Below are 24,471 nucleotides of genomic sequence, written 5' to 3' on the forward strand. Positions count from 1 at the left end.
ACAATGCTACTCTCTCATCTGTTTCAAAGCCTAACTATGAAGTTAAATCTCATGCAATAATTCCCATTACAACCTCTCTTAGTAAGTATTGACCTTATTTCTGCTAATGCGTTAAAACTCAATACTTCGTGGAATATAAGGACTGGTTCACATTCTTGGAGTGAACATTTGGTGTAGTAGCTTAGATGCTGATTAGGCCACTGTGTCCTATACTGGAATACCTGAATTTGATGCCCAGCTCTGGCTTCTGATGGATACAGATCATGGGAGGCAGTGATGATGATGGATAAAGTAACTGGGAGGATTGAGTTGAGTTCTCAGCTCTCAGCTCTCAGCTTTGATTCAGCTCCTTCCCAAATTGTGGGCATTTGAAAATGAACCAGTAAATGGAACTCTCCCTAGTAGTCCTTTTAAAATAAACAGTTAAAAAAATTAAAATATTTCTCCTCATATCAGTCCTCCTCTTTGAAAATAGACAATCATCCTTTTTATCCAAAAATTATCTCAATGTTTCTTACAATGTAAAATAGGAATGCTTTTCTGAATAGTTCTCTCTTAGCTTCTGTAAATTTTACTTTATTGTTATTTTTTTAACGATTCATTTCCTGATTTGAAAATCAGCAGTATGGAGAGATGAAGAAACAAAGAGAGAGATCGTCCATTTATGGTTCATCCCCCAGGTGGCTACAATAGCCAGGGATGAGCCAGCCTGTAGCTCATCCCACATGGGTGGGGGACCCAAATGTGTACACCATGTTCTGCTAATTTTCCCTGGATGTTAGCTGGTGGGCCACATAGGAAACATGACAATTGGACATGAACCAGCACCCCCATGGAATGCTGGCATTGTGTGTGGCAGCTTCACCGGCTTTAACACAATGCTAGCCGCTATGTCTGTAATTGTTAATATCTGTTTTGAAAGAAGGCAAACTAAAACTTGATGCAGCAGTGGAATGAAAGTGTGAAAAAATGGCAAGATCATTATATTTTTTTATTCATATAAATCTGTATATTCTTATATTGTATTTTTTCTTGGCAGAATATTTATTCACACATTACAACTGAGATGTATTTATGTTTCAGATGTTCTAGTATTTTATTAAATGTCATCTCTCATATCATATACTTAGGAAGAGAAATCCTAGATACTGTAGTACAGCATTGTAACTTATTTGTATCTCATATCTGTTGTGAGGATTAAGTAGCTAATTTAAGACCTATATTCTGCTATGATGCAAACGAGTAGCTTTGCTTTATTTATTTATAATACCTACAATTCACATTATTCATGTATTTTTTTTTTCTCAGGCTATCATTATTGTTCCAGTTTTACTGCTAAAAAAAATATTAAATGAGAGTTACTTGCCTAATGTGGCTTCTTATTAGACAAAGTCGTCTGAAAAATTTTGGATTTGTGCTATTCCCATGAGACCACACTACTAATATTTCATTTTATTTGTGCAGATAAAATTTTAGACTCATACTTTTCTGTTCTTGAGAAAAAAAAAACTTAATGCAGTGGAAAATTTGGAGAAATAAGTACATTTTTAGTGGGTTAGTAACATTTCAGTGTTATCATCAAAAACTTGATCTATAAATTGATTATGTATAATCAATTTAAATGGTTATTTTCAAGGTCAACTTCAATGCTTTGAGTTTTCTATTCCTGGACTGATGTGGTTAGAAAAGTTTTAAATGATTTTTGTTTTAAGATTTATTTATTTTTGTTGGAAAGGCAGATATGCAGAGAAGAGGAGAGACAGTGAAGAAGATCTCCCGTCTGATGATTCACTCCCCAAGTGACTGCAATGGCTGGAGCTGAGCCAATCCGAAGCCAGGAGCCAGGAACTTTCTCCAGGTCTCCCACACGGGTGCAGGCTCCCAAGGCTTTGGGCCGTCCTTGACTGCTTTCCCGGGCCACAAGCAGGAAGCTGAATGGGAAGTGGAACTGCTGGGATTAGAACAAGCGCCCATATGGGATCCTGGTGCATTCAAGGCGAGGACTTTAGCTGCTAGGCCACTGTGCCAGGCCCACAATAAATTTTTCATGTGTTTTTTAAATAAAATCTCTGGACCTTGAAATGATCATAACCATATTTTTATATTTTCCCTGCCCCCAGCTGAAAACTTTAATTAGATATCCTAGATGTAATCTTGCCTATTGTCAGGCAGGCATACAAATCACCCTTTACAGACTTTAGTCTATGGTTTTGTAAAACTGAGTAAATCAAGGAAATGGCAGATTTAACAAGATGATTTTTATCCATCAATACTGTTTGTTTCCTGAATGATTTTGCTATAAATGATATTGCTAACAAATATTCATCATACTATTATTTGAAATCTAACTTCAAATAAATCTATTTTCCAGTATCTTTCAGGTGTGTGTGTTTAGTGAAGACTGTGAACTAAATTCTGGTTGTGTCATCTGGACATTGATTGACATTGCAGAGCCATGCAGTATTTTAACTACTTACTGGATGTTGGGCTACAGGTTGGTGGTCAAACTACTTAAAAATGAAGTACAATTTCAAAGATGACAACTTTTAAATACATTTTATAATACCTATGGTTTCCTAAAAATTTTATTTTCCTTGAAGTGCTTAAAATTTCTCTCATATTAAGTAATCTAATCATAACATTTTTTTCTTGATGTGCCATTAGGCTAAAAACTTCCTATTAAATGTTCAGTTTGCTAATCAGAAAGAAAAGATAAATAGAATTTGGAGATATTCTATCTAATTTCTTTTAGACACATGACCTACTCTTTTTCTGGCTCCAGGTTAATGGATTCATTCACAGTATTTTTATTTATTAGATTTAAAAAGTGATAGTTTAGTTTGAGATCAGTGTTCTAAAGCAACATGATGACAAAAGTCTGATATTAATTTTTTTGTGGTTTTCACGGTTAATTGGTTAAAATGCATCGAATCAATATGAGTCATTGAAAAGTTTCTATTGATTAGGCATAACAGAGATTTTTATTTTAATAGAAGTTTCCTCTGGGTAACAGAATATGTCTTTTAAGAAAAATTATTGAAGATATATTAGAATAGTTAGAACATGGTTTACATTGTCAAATTTGTCAGAAGTTTCAAAAACAATATAACCCAATCTATGTGTAGAATATCCCTGAAATTAAATCTTTCCATATCATAACTTCATACATGAAACAATAAGCTGAATCAGTACACATGCTTAATTTTATACTTTGACCCAGTTGAAATTGGTTTTCAACCAACTCACTGAAGTCCAAGGCCATGGTCTCCATAACTTGAGCCAAATCAGACAAGGAGCAGCCTATTTGGCTTCTTAGCTGGTGGAAAGGCTTTGTAATGTTATAACCTAGGGCTGAGCAAAAATACATCTTGAAACTACAGTTTCTCCTGGATTTCTCCACTCCATTATGTCTACAAATTGAAATAAATTTATTTATTTACTGAGTAAAGTATAGTAAAGTACTATATTTTAATAGTATGTTTTTTAATGTTTTGAAAAATCAAGGAACAAAAATATGCCAGTTACCATAACAATTTTAAACTGCTTGATCTTACATTTTTTTCAAATTATCAATTTTAATTTTATTCTAGTCTCATTCGTGTACTGGAGCTGTGTGCTGGAATGTGCATTTCTGGTGCATATTTAGTTGATAATGATAGTATTCCTAGAAAATTCAGAATAAGATGAAGTAAATAGATAGTACGAGGTTAGTAGAAAATATTGGGATAATTGTCTTTGAAAATGTAATTCTCTGAGTGTTGAGTCAGGAAACAAAATTGAAATTAAATTACAAAGACTTTATATAACAAATATTTATTGATCTATAGGCAAATCATAAGACAGACTTATTTTCATCACATAGATCTTTAAAATCCACACTATTAACTGAGGATTTAGTCCTCGTTCCCTGTTATGGATAACTACTAATGGAGGAAAATGTGTATTGTTAAATGTCAGCAAAATGTAGTTATTCATTCACTCTATCTTAGGAGAGATCTTACCTGATCCCAATAAGATGCAGAAAGAAACCCATTTGCTGATAGAAAAAAAAAAATCACTCATTAGCATCTGGAGTTCATGTGGATATTTGCTCAATAATTAGCAGCAGTCCTTGTTCAGCTACATTCCTACATCTGGGAACAAAACATCATAGGAACTAAAAATAAAGACAAGGGGAAAAGTAAAAAATTGCCTGCTGTAAAATAGAATGATTAGTCTGCCGTATAAATTAAAGGGATCATGACACCCCTTTGGGAGTAAAAAACACTTTCTGCAATAGACGTGTACTCCTTTTGCCCCAGTTTCCATGCAGAGATGCTTTAGAAAAAGTCTCTCCTCTGTTTCATTACAGAAAAATTGTGCATGATTTACCTATCACTTGTCTGGCATGCTCCTAATAATATTGGAATCACCTGGTTCAATCATAGATGGTGTGAATACTTTAGAATTTTTCATGCACTGTGTGCCCTCCAATATTAGTGCCACTGCAGTGATGGAGATTAATTTTGGCTAATATGGCATAATACTGTATTTCAAATTTCCCCAAAACTGGAAATTATTGATGAGAATAGGCTGTTTTCTTTACCTGGTCTGATTGTTTTTGGAGTCTACTTGTGTCCCAGCACATCCTTTCTCCTTTTTGTAACAAACTGGAGCTAAGAGTTGGTCCAGCAACCATTTTGTCTTCGAGGCCACAATAATTCTGCATTAGGTGCAGAATGGCCACCAACCAAATGTAGCCTCAGTGACGGTCAGGGAGCAAGTTCTGTCAATGGTACTTTATTATCTGTTCAGAAGGAGAGTTTGTAATGGTAAATCATGGTTGCATGATATGTGACCTAATTCAAAATATAATCACATTGATAAACTTTCAGTGAAACAAAATATAGCAATACAAATAGATTGTTCTTGTGTTTCTTCCAGGCATAATTAACAAAAACTATTTAAACTAACTCATGAAGAAGGTGATTTACATAAGTTCAAATGAATTTGCATTCATTAGCATGTTATGACTAGGGAAGGTATGTATCAATGTTATTCTTAACAGGAGAAAAATTGCAGAATATCAACTGTACCAAATATACTGCAGTTTTGTTCCCATTAAGAATGGTAAAATAAACATTATGCCCAATAGTGGCAGGTTTCTTGAGACCTTGCTGAAAATTTATATTCTCTAAGCTGAGAACTCTGTGGAGATGCAATGAATAACTTTGCCAAAGTATTGTGGATTACATACCATATGTTTTCTTATATTGCTTTTCTTTTAATTGGCTGGAGAAGAAGCCCATATGGTAAACACAAGCAGTGTCGATAGTTCATTGTAAGGATGAAAATATTCTCCAGAGATTTGATCTTTGCTTGCCAGATCCCTCTAGGCCAGTTTGAATAAAGTTGATCATTGCTTCTGATCTTGTCTCAAAAACAGGACCCAGAAGGAAGCCTGAAAAACTACTGATCATGTTTTCCTCTGGCCTGTGATTCTTGATTATGCATGCTGAAGTCTGACTCTGGGAGTTCTCAGGGAACTTCATTTACACCACACTACAGACTTGCATTTTTTTCTCTCCCTTCATCATATATTTTTGCTAGGTTGGTTTCAATCCATCAACCAGATGTCATCATCTTAAACAATTTAACCAATAGTATTCGTATGTGAATATTTGTGCTGAATTGATTGTCATTTTGGACACTTCAAGACAAATGTAGTTTATCACAAATGAAAAATATTCCTGTTAGGCTAGTGGAATAAAGCATTTGTAACTGCTTCCTTTTCTGCTTTTTTATATTTTAAGCCATTTTAGAACTCTATAGCCAAGATTATCATGTACTTGTTTTCTGTTCCTTACCTTCTGTTTTGTATCCTAAACATTCCTCATGAACTGCAAGCAATTCCTTTTATATTTATCTCTTCCGAGAATTTCTTTAGATCATGATATTGAACAAATTTTTTGTCTCCACTTGTTTCCTTTCCATTTTGTATTACAAACAGAATTATGAAATATCTCCAATTGCATCTGGTAAGGAAATTTAGATGATCTAATGCACTTATTGACTTACCCATTGAAGACCAAAGTCCCTTATTCTTTTCTTTATCTTTTTTTAGATTTGAGTCGTAAGCCCAAGAGACACAATCTGAATAACGTAATCACAAATAATGAAATTCCAAAAGCTCAAAATCCCAAAATTGTAATTCGGAGGAAGAAAGTTAAATTTTTTTTAAATAGATTGAATTTTTACATTAGAGATTTGTTTGAGAAATAAAAACATAACTAAGCACACTTTAGGCCACTTTACACAGTAAAATAGGCAATAATAACAAGCAAGTGCTTATGTAAACACAAATACTAAAATATATGAAAGAAAATGCACAAGCTTACAGTAATGAACAGATGAACTTAAAAGAAAAATGTATGAATGTATTTAGTCTGGTTGCAATTATGAGCATGTAGCACATGTATCTTGGTCATCAGAAATACGATGATAGGTTGAGCATGTATCTGCAAAGTCAATTTATTTTCATAAAGGTCAGAAAACTTGTACAGTGGTATATTTTTACAGATGTATGACTGCTGAAAATTTATCCTGATACAGTTGGCATTAATTAGATGTATTGGAACATAAGGCCAGTGTTAATTACATTTCAACAGAGCTTTTGGAAAGACTGGACAAACCTAAGAAAGGTAATTAAAGACAGTCAGAAAGAATGTTCCATTTCAAGAGGGTTTTAAGTGTTGGTGGTACATATATCAAAGAAGGAAAACAGATTTATTTTTAAGTAGTTTAGAAAACACAATAAATTTGTGTTAGTTCAAGTAAAGTAAGCATTTGATATCCTTGTAGCATAGCTTTTCTACAATGAAGAAAAGCTGTATTTCTCAGAAATTTTGTAGTACAATTCTGTTCATAACTTACATTCCACAAACACTGAGGCACCTAATTGAAATCTGAGGTTGAAGCAAACAGTACTGGTTTTATTCATGAAGTCTGATCATTTGGCAATACTAGCTGGTAAGGCATTTGATTCTTTTCAAGTAAGCAGAGTTTAAGTTTCTGGGAACCATTCTCTGGCATCCTGAGGATCTAGCTGCTGTGTAAGTGCTTTTGGAAGTGTAGGTATTGCTCCTGTATGCTCTGTTGCTGGTTCTGTGTCATCCAAACTCAAATTTTTGTTCTCCTGGAAGTTCTATAAACAAATTCTCCATTTCCTCATCACAATAGTAGCCATTTTTCTAAAACTAGATAATAGCTTAATAGAGTATTGATTGTACATATGGCATAGATTAATTGATGGAACTGAAGTTTCATTACTGAACTTTCCTTTTTTTTTGCAAAATGCTATTATTTTATTTTTAAAACATTTATTTATTAATTTTTATTGAAAAGTCAGCCATACAGAGAGAAGGAGAGACAGAGGAAGATCTGTCTGCTGATTCACTCCCCAAGTGACTATAATGGCCGGAGCTGAGCCAATCCAAAATCAGGAGCCAGGAGCTTCTTCCAGGTCTTCCATGTGGGTGCGGGGTCCCAAAGCCTTGGACTGTCCTCAACTGCTTTCCCAGGGCACAGGCAAGGAGCTGGATGGGAAGTGGGGCCACCAGGACCTGAACTGGCACCTATAGAGTTTCCTGGCATGTGCAAGGTGAGAACTTTGGCCGCCAGGCTACTGTGTGGAGTCCAGGATACTATTATTTTTGTTTGACAGGCAAGAGTGGCAAAGAAAGCGAGAAGACGCACACATAGTTTTCCCATGCACTGGTTCATTCCATAACTAGCCGCAACAGCTAGATTTGGGCCAGACTGAAGTCACCAGCCAGAAACCCACAGAGATAACAGGGTGCCAATTATTTGGACCATGATCCATTGTTTTTCTAGATGCTGGATCGGGAGTAGAGCAGATAGGAACTGCACCAGCACTTTTACATGGCATGCCACGCCTGGTTGAACATTCTTAAAATGATAGAGAGTTACAGAAAGTCTCATTTGACACATTTGATGTTTTGGTTCTCAATTTCTACACAGTATTTCTAAATTTGTGTGTGTTCGAGGAACTGGTATCACTATCTTCGTTGTGTTATACTTAATTAAAATTTTTTCTTAGTGTTAATAATTGTTATTTCATTGTGCATATTTATGGGGTATGGTGTGATAATTCATGCTTGTGTTCATTCAGTGGATGCTGATCAAATAAGGTTAGTCAGCACTTTTATAATTTAATCCTGTGTATTGGTAGATTACATAATGTGACAACCACAATGATGGAACATTTGTTAGCCATTTGTTTTTTTTTTTTTTACTAAGAAACAGAACTACATAAGCTTAAAACTCCCTAGTAATTCTTTAATTTCATCATGCTAAATTTGTACCAATTGTTGCATAAATATTTTTAAGATTTTATTTGCATTCATGTCAGTATATATATAGGTTATATATTGCAATTTTTTAAATCTTTATCTCTTCTGACCTGTAAACTCACTTTATGCTTCATTCCCTTTTGTATTTATTTGAAGAAGAAACAATAATATGTCCTGAAGAATTTCTCACAGTCTGGGTTTCACTCATTGTACCCTGGTAGAACTATTTTACTTCTTTTCCCTGTATTTTTCAATGCACTGGTGAAATTTGGATTTTTTTTTTTTCAAAATACTTCATACATGGTGATTTGCAATTTTATTAGGAGGCACACATTTTGTAGTTGCTTCTCTATTTATAGTGTTAACTGTCATTGAAAAATATTTTCTTTTTTTAAGACTTATTTTATTTTTATTGGAAAGGCAGATATATAGAGAGGAGGAGACCTTCCATCCATTGATTCACTCCTCAAGTGGCCGCAATGGCTGGAGTTGAGCCAATCCGAAGCCAGGAACCCGGAGCCTCTTGTGGGTCTTCCACATGGGTGAAAGACCCCAAGGTGTTGAGGCATCCTCAACTGCTTTCCCAGGCCACAAGCAGGGAGCTGGATGGAAAGTGGGGCTGCCAGGATTAGAATAGACACCCATATGGGATCCCAGGTATGCAAGGCTAGGACTTTAGCCACTACTCTACTGTGTTGGGCCCAAAAATTATTTTCTAAATCTATTAGTTCATTAAGGATTATTGATAGTCTAACTCTCTGATGCCTGCATTTATTTGGTAACAAGCACACTTGTTTTATTTCCTGTATATTATTTCTATTTTCAGTATTCTCTTAGCAGTTCCTTATAATTGAGTGGTATGTACATCATTAGAGAATACAGCTGAGATGGACTGTGCATTTTCCTTGTGTTTATCACTTTGCTTTAGTTCTACAGGCAAGTACATATTAAATTCTCATTGTTACTTCTCATACATCCTCCTTATTTTCTACTGCCAAATCATTTTTGATTGTCTGAAATTTCTTCTATAATAGAATCCTCAGAAGATTCTATGGTGCAGTATTTCTGTTTTCACAAAAATTGAACATTATGATTTGAAGGTTGCTTCGACTGCCTATAAAATCCTTATCTCACATTTTCTTTCCTAGGGTTCACAAATCGATGAAGACATTTTATTGTCTTCTCTCCTAAAGAATTGTTGTAAAACATGAAATCATCAAGTGTTCTTTCCCTTAGAAGTGACTCACTCTTTTTGTCTATATTTTTGAAGGGTATTTTTTTTTCCCTAAAAGCTAGTGTTACTATAATATACCTCAGTTTGGTATCATCTAATTACAATTTTTTAGGTATGTGGTTTGCTTATCCATATATCCATATATATATTTCATATATATATATGAATCGATGCTTGTTTATTTTAGAAAAAAATTCCTGAATTGTACGATTTAGTATGGATTATATTGTTGTCTTAGATGTGTTCACTGGGGACTTGTATTACCAAATTGCTGTATCATTTTTTAAATGCTATATTTTCTTTTAATTTCCTCTTTTCCGTATTTTGTTTTCATAAGACATTATTTGTGTATACAAACATTTTATCCATTACCCAAATTCATTTCTTCTTATTCTTATTTTTCTCTTAGTTTGGTCATCATGTATGAAATGAGTTTTACTTTTAATTTTAAATCTTTCTTGCATTTCTCCCTTTTTTTCAGGACACATTTTTTCCTACACTCATTTCTGAGTTTTAATATTTATATTCATTAACAGTTCCTACTATTTTCTTAAATTGTTTTTTAATAGGAAATGTTAGGAACTGTCTTTTTCATTGTGTGATGATTTCTGGCATACATAATTGTCTATGTAAATAGTATTCTTTTACTATTCTTTTTTCTCAAACAAAAAACCTACATATAATTTTTCCACAATTCATTCTTCTTTCTGCTTTTAAGTGAGACAATTTCCCTACATCCAAAGAAAGTCAGAATCAAGTGGACTTAGTATCATGGCTCTGGACTTTACAGCTTTCTTATTCAAGAGCTTCCCTATAGATTTTGAGTCCTTGCCCCAGCCTAGCCCAGTCCTGGCTATTTGCATTTGGAGACGGAACCAACATATATGTTAGCCCTCTCTCAATCTCTCACTTGCTCTCTCTCTGTCTTTCAAATAAAACAATACACTTTTAAAATTGCTTAACAAAATATCAAATTGCACATGTGGAGTCCTGGCATGCTAGGAGCCTGTGATTGCTATATGTCCAACCTGTTTCTGTTCAGGTTGTCCCTCCTCCTTAGTTTGGCTAATTTGGAGAGTTCTTGGTGTAAAAACTCCATCCATGTTGTTCTTTCCACTTGGTCCTTTGAACTGAATCACCATCTCTGAGGACCATTCCAGATGTAACTTCTATTGTCAGATTGGCTCAGTGAACTTTAAACAGATAACATGATATCTTATTTTGGGTGTAAATATCTTTTAGAAATTTGAATTCTAGAATTCAGAATTCATGAGAAGTGCTTTTGCATTCATTGTATTTTTTCTGGTAGTCCTTATATTCGTATTTTAAATTTTGCTCTAGGTGTTGGTTGTTTAATTTTGTTTTGCCCCTTTATCCTTCCTGAGCTTCCTTTTTAAACTTTCTTTTAGGGTCTGGAAGGATTACCATCAGACCAATTTTGCCTATACTTTCTTGCTGGAAACAATAGTCAGTTTATCTTAGCTTTATTTCATGACTTAAGGTATTTGAACTCTTGAAGAGTTATAACATTAACTTGAATCAGATATTTGGTGGCAGTTGTCAAGATGCAACTTGGGACCTCTACATCCCACATAAATGTGCATAGGTTGAAGTCCTGCCTCTGTTCCCTCATTGCAGCTTCCTGTTAATGTATGCTATGGGAAGCAGCACATCATAGCTCAAATGTTTCGGTTCCAGCCACCCACGTGGGAGACCTGGAATGAGCTACCTTGTCTTTGGTTTGACCTTGCCCAGGTAGGGCTGTTGCTGGTATTTGGGAACTGAGACAGCAAATAAGACATCTCTGTCTCTCTATGTATATTTGTTTCTCTGCCTATTGAATAAAAATAAATGGATACATAAAAATGCTTAAATTCTATGTTAGTTGGGTATTATTTTCTTTATTTTGGACACTGATTTGCTAGGAATGAATGTATTTTAAAAGAATATTTTAAACATTTATTTGGAAGGCAGAATTACAGAGAGAACTGGGAGAAAGAGAGAGAGCAATAGAATCTCCTATCCCCTGATGCACTCCCCAGATGACTGCAATCATCAGATTTGGCCAGGCTGTAGCCAGGAAGCCAAGACTTGGTCTGCAGTCTCACGTGGTTGGCAGGGCCTGAAGTACTTGGACTCTTTTCCTCTGCCCTTCTTAGGCAGATTAGCAGGAAGCTGGATCCAATGTGAAGCGCTCAGACTCAAACTGGTACTCAGCAGTGGCTAAACTTGCTCTGCCACAATATTGGCCTTGAAAACAGTTTTTCTTTTTTTTTTTAAAGAAACTCTTCTGGTAATTTATAGCTTGAACTCTCCTTTAAGGCTGTGTCATCAACTCAAAGAAAGAGCTGCCCTCACTTCTTCCCCAGATGCTGTCTTGGGGAAAGGGAATTTTGTCTTCAGTAGTTTCGAGACAAAACCATGATCCACTTGTCCTGTGCTTGTGCTTTGGTCTTAGAGAGATCTGTCAAGTCTTTAGATGATCAAATGTCACCTACTAGTTTCCCTTGAGGAATTTTGAACTCTGCATCTTGAATTCTTCATTGTTATTTTATAATGAACTACTGAATACTTATGGAAGAATATATTTGTAATATATGTACAAAAATATGTGTACTAAAACAGATCCAACAACTATCACTTACTCACTGCCTGGTTTAATGAAGAATACCTGCCTAGCTTAGGTAGTGCTGATTCTCATGTGATTTTTCACTTTACCTGGTTTTCTCCTATTTAGAGGGAACATAGTCCTAAATTCTGTTATCATAACTCCCTGGCTTTTCTTTATAGCTTTGTATGTTGACAGCCTTAAGCTTGTTTTTTCATTAAAATTTAGGTTCTTGATTTTGTACTAATAGTTTTATATGATTACATTTTACTAAGTTTTCTTAAACACACAACATCTTGTATTTAAGATATAGATATAATTTTTATGACTTCTATTAATGGCAAAAGTTCTAGATTTTACATTCTAATTGTTTTACTTTAAAAATCTTTCTACATGTACTTTCTTATTAATATATGCAAATGTGTTCCTATAATATGTAGCACAGAATGAAATATCTGTATGGGGCATAATCATTTCTGTAGAAAATGTTGATTCCATGTTCTCTTGAGGTCTTATATCATTTGATATCTTATTACATTACAGTCTTATCACTTGAGAAAGGCAGTAAATATCTTCTTAACTAACAGAAAGTGTGTTTTATATCTGTTTACCTGTGTACAAATGTGTGTGTATATATATATACACACACATAAAGATATACATGCTTGTATACATACATCATTATAAATCTATACATGTTTATACACATGAATTTGCTATGTATAGTATGTATTTTATGTCATGTATGTGATAAAATATATCAAAGATTGGCTTATATGGTTTGAAAAGAGTTGTGTGGTCTTTTAATTTACAAAGGAATATGGTAATTTATTTGCTTATAAAGGACTAAGGAATTCATTCCATCTTTTTTTTTTTTTTACTTTTATCCTAAATGTTTTCTTCTCACCTAATAAAGGAGGGAAGGAATGTTTTGCCAGGCACAAGACCCATTTGGATCTGTGGTTACGAAATGTCAGTCCCAAATCCAACTTTCTAGAGCTTAACCTTGTTTGCTTTTAGCTAAATTAGCTTCCTGTTTCTAAGAAAGGAAAAAGTTACATTTCAAAACTTTATTAAAAAGATCACGAGTGGTCTCCCAAACTCAGTGGCTCACATGACAAAACACTTTGATAACTTAAGTACAAACGAATCTGTATATGTAAGTTAAATTTGCCTGTTAAATACTGTTTGCTTTACAAATTCAAAAGGGGAGTAATAGACAGAGACAAAATAAATATCCTTGTAGAAAAGGCTGCCAGGGATTGGCCCAACCCAAGTGTTTCAAAAACCCTGTTACTGAATATCCATAATGAACCCCAAATTTCTCTAGATTTTGTGCTTTTCCTTCCTGTAATTACATTGTACTTATTCCCACTGCCAACTTCAAATGACCCTCTCCTCCTGACTCCCATGCAAAACACAGGGCAGCTAAAAAACTTTGCTTAAACTTCCTAATACTTTTAATCCTTACTTGTTATAATTTGATTACTGAGACAGATTTTCTCTGTGGGCCTCCTATTAAATCACTTTCAAGTTGAAACAAACCAGAAATCCTTTTAAATAACAGAGCTAGTATTCCCTTTAAGCTGTTCAGAATTTATACAGAAACTGTAGAATGTCTCTTCTGAAATGTTGTAAATGTGCCCAAAGGCTACTGTGATGGGCTTATGCTTCCAACCTAACCAAAATAAATAAATAAAAAAAATATGGGAACACAATGTTCTGGGTCGTAAAGTAGAAAACGATGTGATTCAAGTTTATATCTGATTTTGTTTATTTTCCATGATTTTAGTTATTGGCATTGATAGTTACCTCAAAAGTAACAGTGGCAGTAAGCTCTTGATGTACTCAACAGTATTAGCTCTGTTTAGTTAGGACCAGGTCCAATCTTTACATAATGTTTGTACATTTAAAATGAAAGAAACTGTATAATCATGTGTAAATGTTTTGTTTTCCTCCCCCCCCCTTTTATTTTCTTGATTAGTTTCACAATATTCAGGAATGATTTAGAACCTATAACCTTCAGATGCTTCTCTGATTTTTTCACCTGGTAGGAATAACACAAACAAAACATTTACAGCATTTGAGGCCAATGCAGAGACTGAAAGACTGGAAAGAGCAACAAATACAGACACTCTCAACCTTTGCAGTACATAGACATCCTCAAAAAACTTCTTTTTTTTTTTAGATTTATTTTAATTTTTATTGGAAAGACAGATATACAGAGAGGAGAGACAGAGAGGAAGGTCTTCCATCCAATGATTCACTCCCCAAATGAGCGCAGGAGCCTCTTCCAGGTCTCCCATGCAGGTGCAGGGTCCCAAGTCTTTGGGCCATCCTCAACTGCTTTCCCGGGCCACAGGCAGGGAGCTGGATGGGAAGCGGGGCTGCCATTGGGATTAGAACTGGCACCCATATGGGATCCCGGGCGTGCAAGGTGAGGACCTTAACCACTGCGCCTTCGCGCCGGGCCCAGAAAAATTCTTTTAAAATACACTTTCCTGAGCTCAGCTCCAAAGATCCCCAGTGATTTGAGTAATGCCTACAAATCTTCATTTTAGCACATTTGATGTTGCAGGTTGTTTTGAAGTCTCAGTTTGGTGATTGGTTAGAATTTTAGATGCCAGCTTTCAAACTCTAGCAAGAAATTGTAACTTTTGACTTCAGGATAGAGTTTTTTTTTAAAAAAAAAAATAGGAATTGTGCTCTCATTATATACAGTACCTTCGTACTAGAAGCCTAGTACCAAAGTTATGAAAATAATGTTATCTTAATGATTACAGAAAGATGACTAATTAGAGTGGAATAATGTTTTTCTAAGCTAAAAAGATCTTACACTACCTTGAAGTGAAAATGAAAGGCTGTCTATATGTATACATATAAATGTCTAAATATGCATAAAGTGTTACATGTCCATGCCTACTTCTTTTAGTTCTTCCGGATAGGATGTCTGATCAGCCATTACAATGTGAAAGTGGGCCTCTGACTGGGGCAGTTCTCTAATGACTTTAGACTCTAAGTCCTGACTTGTTCTTTTTTTTTTTTTTTTTAAAGATTTATTTTTATTATTCTTTCATTGGAAAGGCGGATATACAGAGAGAGGAGAGACAGAGAGGAAGATCTTCCGTCCGATGATTCACTCCCCAAGTGAGCTCCTCGGGCCGATACTATGCCGGTCCGAAGCCAGGAGCCTCTTCCGGGTCTCCCACGCGGGTGCAGGTTCCCAAAGCTTTGGGTCGTCCTCGACTGCTTTCCCAGGCCACAGGCAGGGAGCTGGAAGGGAAGCGGGGCTGCCGGGATTAGAACCGGCGCCCATATGGGATCCCGGGCGTGCAAGGCGAGGACCTTTAACCACTTGCGCCACCGCGCCGGGCCCGTGACTTGTTCTTGATTTCCCAGCTGACGTGCCAGTGCTCTTCTCCCTATGAAGTCATCGGAAGTGACTCTGACCTTTGACTTTCCTTTTAATGACAGTTTCAATTGACTTTGTTACAATATATTAACTTTGTCAGACCATGCTTGCTCTATTTTTCACCATTGAACCAGGTCATGTCATGAAGTACCAGGTTTCTTGGAACAAAGTGAAGATTGGCCTTTATCTTGTGGGCTCAAAACCGCCTGTTATCTCTGCTCACTGTTTCACCTCTTGTGCTGTTCTGATGTTGATTGTGGCAAACACTTGGCTTGCAGGAATACATACCGTTTCCTGCCTATTACGAGGTAAGAGCCCCTATAACCAGGTCAGTCTCTAATGGCTAAAATTTTTACGTTCACTATAATTATCAAAAGAATATGCTTAAAATAAAATTTCTCAGAACCCAGTAGTTCTGTAGAGCAATAAATAAGAATGTTTACCCAAAGTGTAATCCTCAGACAAGCAGCATGCCTTATCATCTGTGAACTAGTTAGATATGTAAGCCCTTGAGCTCCAATTCATACCTACCGAATCAGACACTCTGGGCTTAGAGCCCAGCAATCTGTGTTTAAGAATGTAAACTCTGTCATGACTTATTTATTATGGGTGATACCAGTGCTGATCTTTGGTAACTTAGATATGGTCTGATCTAAGACCTGATAAATCAGGACATGAATTTAACAAAATCTCTAGATTTTAGAAGTTCTCGCCTGATCACTGTGGTTCAGAAAAAGTTGCCTTAGTGACTCTGAGGCATAATAATGCTGGAGAGCATTTGCAGTAATATATGTCTCAAAATTAAGTGAGGGGAAGTACTGTTTAGTTTCAGCCTGTTGTTTCTCAAAGGATTTTCTCCTTAAATATATTTCTTGCAGTGCCTCTATGGTTCATAGCACCACCCCTGTGTAATATCCATGTTTCAGAACTGATGTAAGGCTTGACTACTTAATACCTATAAAAGCTGTGGAGTTCCTGTGGTAAATCCCAGGGTCAAGGAAGCCTCTGTATATTTGAGACTCTGCCATCACTGGTACTGTAGAAGATTTTACCATGGTAATCATAAACTTCCTGGAAACCGCAAATATTCTCTCAAATAAAATTGTAAGATAAAAGAGAGGAAAAAAAAGAAAAAAAAAAAAACAAAATAGCAGTAAACCTACAACCAACTTTCTTCCCTAGAAGTAGGACAAAAACCAGCAGAGTCCATATATATCTTTGATAATTTATCCCCAATAAATGTTTACTTAAAGTATGTTATCCTGCTAAGTAAATGTTTTGTTAAGTTTGTAATATCTTATCTGTCATTGTCATAAAATTCTAAGCAAGTATTATAATTTCAGAATAATGAGTCACACTACTGCAGTGTTATCTCTTGAGATATAGCTTGCCAAATCTAACACACAAAACCTGAAAAACAAAGCTGACAATTTTGAAGATATCATAAAACTATTGAGTTTTCTTTACTAATAGGGAGGGGTTGGTACTATGACTGAACAGGATAATCATTTACCTTCAAGCACTGGCCTGCTCATTTCTGATTCAGCTCACTGCTTGCGGTCTGGGAAGGCAGCGGAAGATGGCCTAAATCCTTAGCATCTTGCACCTATGTGGAAGACTGGGAAGAAGCTCCTGGCTTCAGATTGGCTCAACTTGGTTACCACAGCCATCTGGGGAGTGAAACAGCAGATGGGAGAAGATTCCCTGTCTCTCCTTCTTTCTACAAATGTGCCTTTCAAAACAAAAACATGTTTAAAAAAAGGAAAAATAAAGAGAGCAGGTATATTGTACCTCAGCCAGCTGCCATTGAAAGAGGAGACATATTTCTTTCATAAAGATGGTATTAAAATTATAATACTTATCACTCATTCATTCTAACCTGTAATAAATTTCTTGTGCGTGTGTCTGTTTTCTACTCTATTTTTAGCTTCAAGAGAACAAAGCCTGGTCTTATTTACATTTACAATCTCTATAGCGTCTTGTGATGCCTTGAAAACCTTAATAAATGTTTACAGAATAAAAAAGAATCATATATTTATTCCATCCTCATGCTTCCATAGAAGAAAATTTGTTGGTTAGGTGTTTCTTTAGTGTTTTACTGATCAAACTCTAGTCAAGGTGTGGTAAGACCACGCAGAGATCAGACCATGAGAGGCTGTTTGCCTGATGGGGCAGAGACCAGCTAACACATTCATTTTCATTTTCTCTGCTCTATCAGAAGAGTTAGTTAGGTGAAACTACTAAATAGCTTCAAGAAAGTATTACTAAAAGTGATCTTATCGCAAGCATAAACATAACCTCCCCAACTTTTAAAAGTACTGACCTCCCAAAAAAACCTCAAAATTATTTCCTGCCTGTGAAGTCTTATAAATAGTCTTACTCATGAATGTCAGGAAGAAAGATAGAAATGAAAAATTAAATTATGCCTGCAAAATTAAGGCAAAGGGAAAACTAAAAGAAAATGACCTGGAATCAGTAAGAGAGAGTGGTTACTTTTGCAGGTAAAAAAGATTGAAAATTAGTAATTTCTTATGGATCAATTCAGTAGGCTTTTGCAATTCTTAAGAATAGTCTTTTGATATAAAATGTCCACTGTGAGGATGGAAAGCAAATGGACACTCCCAGGCACACATGGACAGCTAACAAGCCTTGGATCTCACAGAAACAAAGGAAGAGACACTGTAAGGACGGACGGGCTATGCTACTTCTTTTTTTTTTTTTTTTAAGATTTATTTATTTTATTGGAAAGGCAGATATACAGAGAGGAGGAGAGACAGAGAGGAAGATCTTCCGTTTGATGATTCACTCCCCAAGTGATCGCAAGGGCTGATGCTGCGCCAATTCAAAGCCAGGAGCTAGGAGCTTTTCCAGGTCTCCCACACAGGTGCAGGGTCCCAAGTCTTTGGGCCATCCTCGACTGATTTCCCAGGTCACAAGCAGGGAGCTGGATAGGAAGTGGGGCTGCCGGAATTAGAACCGGCGCCCGTATGGGATCTTGGTGTGTTCAAGGCAAAGACCTTAACCATTATGCTATCATGCCGAGTCCTATGCTACTTCTTTTACAATGAAGACTCAGGTAACAACTCCAGGAAATTCTCCTCACCTTTGATGCCTCTGAGCTAGCATCAATGGGCCACTTCCTGCCACTAATATAATTTGAAAACAAGGAGCAGTTTGCTCTTCTCTAGCCACATCTCTATCATCTCTCTTCCCTCCCTGATCCTCTCCATCGCATCAAAGGCCCACAAAGCTCTGCGATTTTCATATTGATTTGTACTTTATAACTTGCTATAACATACTGCTTTTAATAATTATTTTAATTAATTTAGAACAAGTGGTTGTCTGTATGCAACCAACGTTTAAAAGTATGACTATTCTTTGGGATGTTTACTCTCATAATTTGATCACCATACCATGAAAAATTTCAAGTAGCTTAAGGAGAGGCCCATATGAACAGAGACTAAAGCTTAAGAGCTGCAGCATAGGTTGATTTTCTAGCTACCAGTTACATAAGAACTTTCAAGCGAAGAAAGTAAACTAATGAATGTGCTTTTCCTCTAGTCCCCCATCATACCTGCCATCTAATAAAATGTGGAATGAAGAAAGATTTGGTATGCCTCCAAAGTTCACAAAAAACTATAGAGTAGTTAGCAAAATAAATGTATGCTTTCTTTTTAGCTACTACTTTTGCAATGGTTAGCTACATAGCAATGAGAATGCAAACATATGGAAAGGCAAGTATGTGTTGTACTCAAAAGTACAAGGAAAATATGCATCATGAAAAAATTAAGAGTAGATTTCAAATTTTTGTATCATGTTAGCATTTTATTATGCACCTGAACAGGATCTACTTTGAGACACTACTAAAACAAGACACTAGTTTAGAAGTTTCTAACTGCTAGGTAATTTTCTTAAACTGAAGTAAGGATGGCTATCAAATTTATAATAAAACAGGGGTGAGAAAAACATTGAAATCATTGTGATCTCTTAGAAGTTTATGTGGAAAATATTCCAAGGGAATGATTTGCTTACAGTTGGATAAATTAATTTTTCAAAAAGAGATGAGATGATGTTGAAGTTGAAATCCACATCACAGGCCTGGCACGATGGCTGAGAGATTAAATCCTTGCCTTGCATCTGCCAGGATCTCATATGGGCACCAGTTTGTATCCTGGCTGCTCCACTTCACATTCCAGCTCCTTGAATGTGGCCTGGGAAGACGGTAGAGGGTGGACCAAAGCCTGGAACCCTGCATCAGTGAGGGAGACCAGGAAAAAGCTCCTAGCCCCTGGCTTCTTACTGGCTTAGCTTTGGCTGTTGTGGCCACTTGGACAACGAACAAGCAAGTGGGAGATCTTTGTCTCTCCTTTTCTGTGTAAATCGTCCTTTCCAATAAAAATAAAATAAATCTTTTAAAAAAAGGAATATGCATTGGTAGATCAATCACCAATTTTCAATTAAAATTTTATTAATATTCTAATTGAAGATAATTGATGATTAACAAAATACACACTAAAGAACATCTTAGAAATCTAAACTGGGCAGAACCAGCATGATAGCTAGTGGCCAAATCCCTACTTTACTTGTGCCGGGATCTCATTGTGCCAGTTCATTTGCCTGCTGTTCCATTTTCAATCCAGCTCCACGATTGTGGCCTAAGAAAGCAGCAGAGGATGGTCCAAAGCCTTGGGATCCTGCACCCATGTGCAAGACCCAAAAGCAGCTCCTGGCTCCTGGCTTTGGATCAGTTCAGTTCAAACCTTTGTGGCCACTTGGGTAGTGAACTGAAAAATGGATAATGGATAGAAAATCTTTGTCTCTCATTCTGTGTGTAATCTGATTTAGAATACAAATTTTAAAAAATCTTAAAAAATCTAAACTGGGGTAGTTACACAATTTTGATTGGAAAAAATGGAAAAGGCTTTTCATTTGATGGGAGACAAAACTTGCACCCAGGTCATCCACAAACTGAGTTTTCTTTTTTTTTAAATTCTTATTTTAAATTTTAAATTTTATGGTATGATTCTATATAGACTGGGATTCCCCTCCACCCAATTCCCACCACATGACTGATTTACCTGTATTGTCACAGCAGTACATTCCTTCATAAGGGGTTACAATTCCATCAGTCTATGTAAGTGTGCCCCAATATTGCTGGTACAATATCAGACAGTCCATCATCCCATGGCCAAGATATGTCCAACAATTTTGTTAGGAGTTCATCTTTAATTTGGAAGTAGGGATGCATATGGCATTGCATCTTCACATCTGGATATGGTAGTCTCTATGAGTCTATCACTATAGATTCCAATTTGCATGATGCTTTCCTTATATTAAAGAGAACATATGGTATTTGTTTTTTTGGGATTGACTTATTTCACTGAGCGTAATGGTCTCTAGTTGGAACTATCAGTTGCAAATGGTATAATTTCATTCTTTTTATTGGCCCGCAGCATTCCATGGAGTAGATATACCACAGTTTCTTTATCCACCCCTCTTTGGATAGGCATTTGAATTGTTTCCATATCTTTGTTATTGTAGATTGTGCTGCTGTAAATATAGGATTACAGACCCCCTCCCATATGCAGATTTCATTTCCTTTGGATATATTCCTAGGAGGGGAATCGCTGGGTCATATGACAAGTTTATTTGCAATTCTCTAAGTACACTCCATACTGATTTCCACAGTGGTTGTACTAGCCTACACTCCCACCAGCAGTGAAGGAAGGTATCTTTCTCCCCACATCCATGCCAGCGGGTGTCGTTTGTTGAGTTCTGAACGAAGGCCAATCTCACTGGAGTTAGGTGGTACCTCAATGTGGTTTTCATTTGTATCTCCCTGTTGGCTAGGAACCTGAGCATCTTTTCATATGTTCCTAAGCCATTTGAATCTGTTCTTTTAAAAAATGTCTGTTCATTCCCTTTGCTCACTTTTTTTATACTGTCCCTGAGTTTCTGAAGCTTTTTGTAAATTCTGGATTTTAATTTCCTGTAACTTGTGTAATATGTAAAATGTTTCTCCCATTCTGTTGGTTGCTTTTTCACTTTGTCAATAGTTTCCTTTGTTGTACAGAAGCTTTTTAGCTTGCTGTATTTCCATCTGTTTATTCTGTCTTTGATTGCCTGTGCTTTTGGCATCTTTTCTAATAAGTCTTTTTCCATTCATTCTTCTTGCAGAATATTTCCTATGTTTTCCTTTAATAGTTTGGCGATTTCTAGGTGTAGATTTAGGTCCTTGAGCCATTTAGAACTGATTTTTGTGTAATTTGACAGGTAGTTGTGAGTCTTGTTTCTTTATTCTGCAGGCTGCTATCCAGTTGTCCAAAGGGCATTTGTTGAGTAGACCAGGCTGTTTCCCTGGATTGTTTTCAATTTTCTTGTCAAAATTAGCTGATTATATATGTGCGAGCTCCCTTCTGGCATTTCTATTCTGTCCCATTGATCTTCTCTGTTTCTACACCAGTACCAGACTGTTTTGATGATCACTGCTCTGTAGTTTGTCTTGAGGTGTGAAATTGTGATTCCTCCAGCTGGATTTTTTTTCCTTCAGGTTAATTTGATTGTTCATAGTCTCTGTGTTTCCATATGAACTTTTTTTTGTTTGTTTGTTTTCTTTTTCTTTTTTTAACTTTTGATTTTATTTTTAATATTATTTACATAGTTGAAAGAGTGCATGCCCATGTGGGCCTCTGGATAGGGTGTGGAGGATCAAGGTACAGAGGAAGATGGATAAAACAAATGCCCAGAGTAGTGGCCGGCTTCTGGCTGCTTTTCTTTTTATTATTATTATTATTATAATTTTTATTATATTTTTGACAATCTTTACCTAGTTAATTGGGGTAAAAAGGTTCAAGGGCTATAGGAAAGTGGGTAAGACCACTATTTCCATATTGTTTCCTTCATGTTTAAAGGGGGGTATTAAGGGAGAAGGCCCACCCAATTCCCACTCTCCCCAGGTCCCAGATATGCTCCGAGGTTGCTCAATTGATTTTGATAGTTCACCAGTTATGAATCCTTGCCAGTCTTGCCACTCCAAGCACTATGAGGTCTTTGAAGAATCCATTGATTGACACAGTCCATCACAGAGTCCATTTGCCCCGTATTTCGCTGCCAACATATACTTGAGATGGTTGATTGACTTGTTCTGTCTTCTCTCTTTTCTTGGTTAGGGTTCTGAGTCCAGCATTTTGATTGGGGAAATCTCCAAAGAACTTTGTCTGAGGTGTTCTCAGACCAGATTCTTGTATGTACTAGCAGGTACAGGGCCCGGCTCAGTCCATGGCCCTGATCAGCTGGTGGTTGCAATCGCTGGGTTGGTTCTGTTTTCAGTCCCGACTTCCACTGGAACCAATGGGTGTTGCAGTCCAGCCTGGTTCTGCCCAACACACCATATGAACTTTTGCATTTTCTTTTATATTTCTGAGAAGAATGTTGGGATTTTGATTGGTATTACGTTGAAGCTATATATTACTTTTGGTAATATAGACATTTTGATGATGTTGATTCTACCAATCCAGGATCATGGTAAGTTTCTCCATTTTTCAATGTCTTCTTCCTTTTTAAATGTTTTATAGTTTTCATCATAGAGGTCTTCCACATATTTAGTTAGCTTATTTCCTAGGTATTTAAGATTCCTCTCCACTATTTTGAAGGAGACTGCACTTAAAATTTCCTTTTCAGCCATGGAATTATTTGTGCACATTAATGTCATCAATTTGTGTTCATTAATTTTGTATCCTGCTATACTTCCAAAGTCTTATGAGTTTCAGTAGTCTCTTGACTGATTTTTTTTCTCCTATGTAGAGAGTCATGTCATCTGAAAATAGAGATAATTTCAGTTCCTTGTTTTCAATTTGGATTCCTTTAATTGGTTTTTCTTGCCTAATAGCTCTGGTAAGGACTTCCAATACTATAATGAAGAGTCAATATATTGTGGTGACAGTTGACATCACTGCCTTGTTCCCAATTTTAGTGGAATGGCTTCCAATCTTTCCCCATTTAGTATGATGCTTGGCATTGGGTTTTTTTTTTAAATGCTCTGATTGTGCTTTAGAATGTCCCTTCTATGCCTATCTTGCTTAGGGTTTTCAGTATGAAGTGCTATTGCATTTGATCAGATATCATTTCTACATCTATTGAGAGGATCATTTGGTTTTTATTTTTCATTTTGTTAATGTGATGTATCACATTTATTGATTTGTGAATGTTGAACCATTCCTGCATACCTGTGATGAATCCCACCTGGACCAGATAAATTATCTGCCTGATGAGTTGTTCAGTCCTATTGGCTAGTATTTTGCTGAGCATTTTTGTGTCTATGTTCATGAAGGATATTAGTCTGTAGTTCTCTTTTTGTGTTGTTTCTATATCTGGCTTTGGTATTAAGGAGATGTTGGCTTCATATAAAAAGTTTTGAAGAATTGCCCCTCTTTCTGTTGTTTGGAAAAGCTTGTGGAGGATTGGTTAAGTTCCTCTTGAAACGTTTGGAAGAATTCAGCAGTGAAGCCATCTAGTCCAAGACTTTTCTTGATTGGAAGGGCTTTAATTATTGATTCAATCTCAGTAAATATTATAGGTCTATTTAGATTGTTAATTGTTTCTTAATTCAATTTTGGTAGGTTGTGTGTTTCCAAAAATCTATCCATCTTTTCTGATTTTTCTGATTTGTTTGCATATAGTTGCTTGTAACAGTTCCTAATAATTCTCTGTATGTCTGAAGCATCTGATGTTATATTTCCTTCTTCATCTCTAATGCTATTTATACATATCTTCTCCCTCCTTTTTTTTAAGTAGGGAGTCTGTTTTTTTTTCCTCAAAAACAAGTTGTATGATTCATTGATTTTTTTTTTAAATTACATTGTATTAT

At 36.0% G+C, this 24,471-nt stretch overlaps 1 long non-coding RNA gene across 1 annotated transcript; it reads left to right on the forward strand.

Annotated features, from left to right (window-relative positions):
* Positions 1 to 2,359: 2,359 nt before the first annotated feature.
* On the forward strand, positions 2,360 to 9,261 carry LOC121146207. Its single transcript, XR_005882164.1, has 3 exons — positions 2,360 to 2,494; positions 4,924 to 5,021; positions 9,178 to 9,261. It is a non-coding gene; the product is annotated as an uncharacterized LOC121146207 (long non-coding RNA).
* The last annotated feature ends 15,210 nt before the right edge of the window (positions 9,262 to 24,471 follow it).

Source organism: Ochotona curzoniae, unplaced genomic scaffold (assembly GCF_017591425.1).
Source record: "Ochotona curzoniae isolate NIBS_2020 unplaced genomic scaffold, NIBS_Ocur_1.0 scaffold_3890, whole genome shotgun sequence".
In the NCBI taxonomy this organism is placed as follows: Eukaryota; Metazoa; Chordata; class Mammalia; order Lagomorpha; family Ochotonidae; genus Ochotona; species Ochotona curzoniae.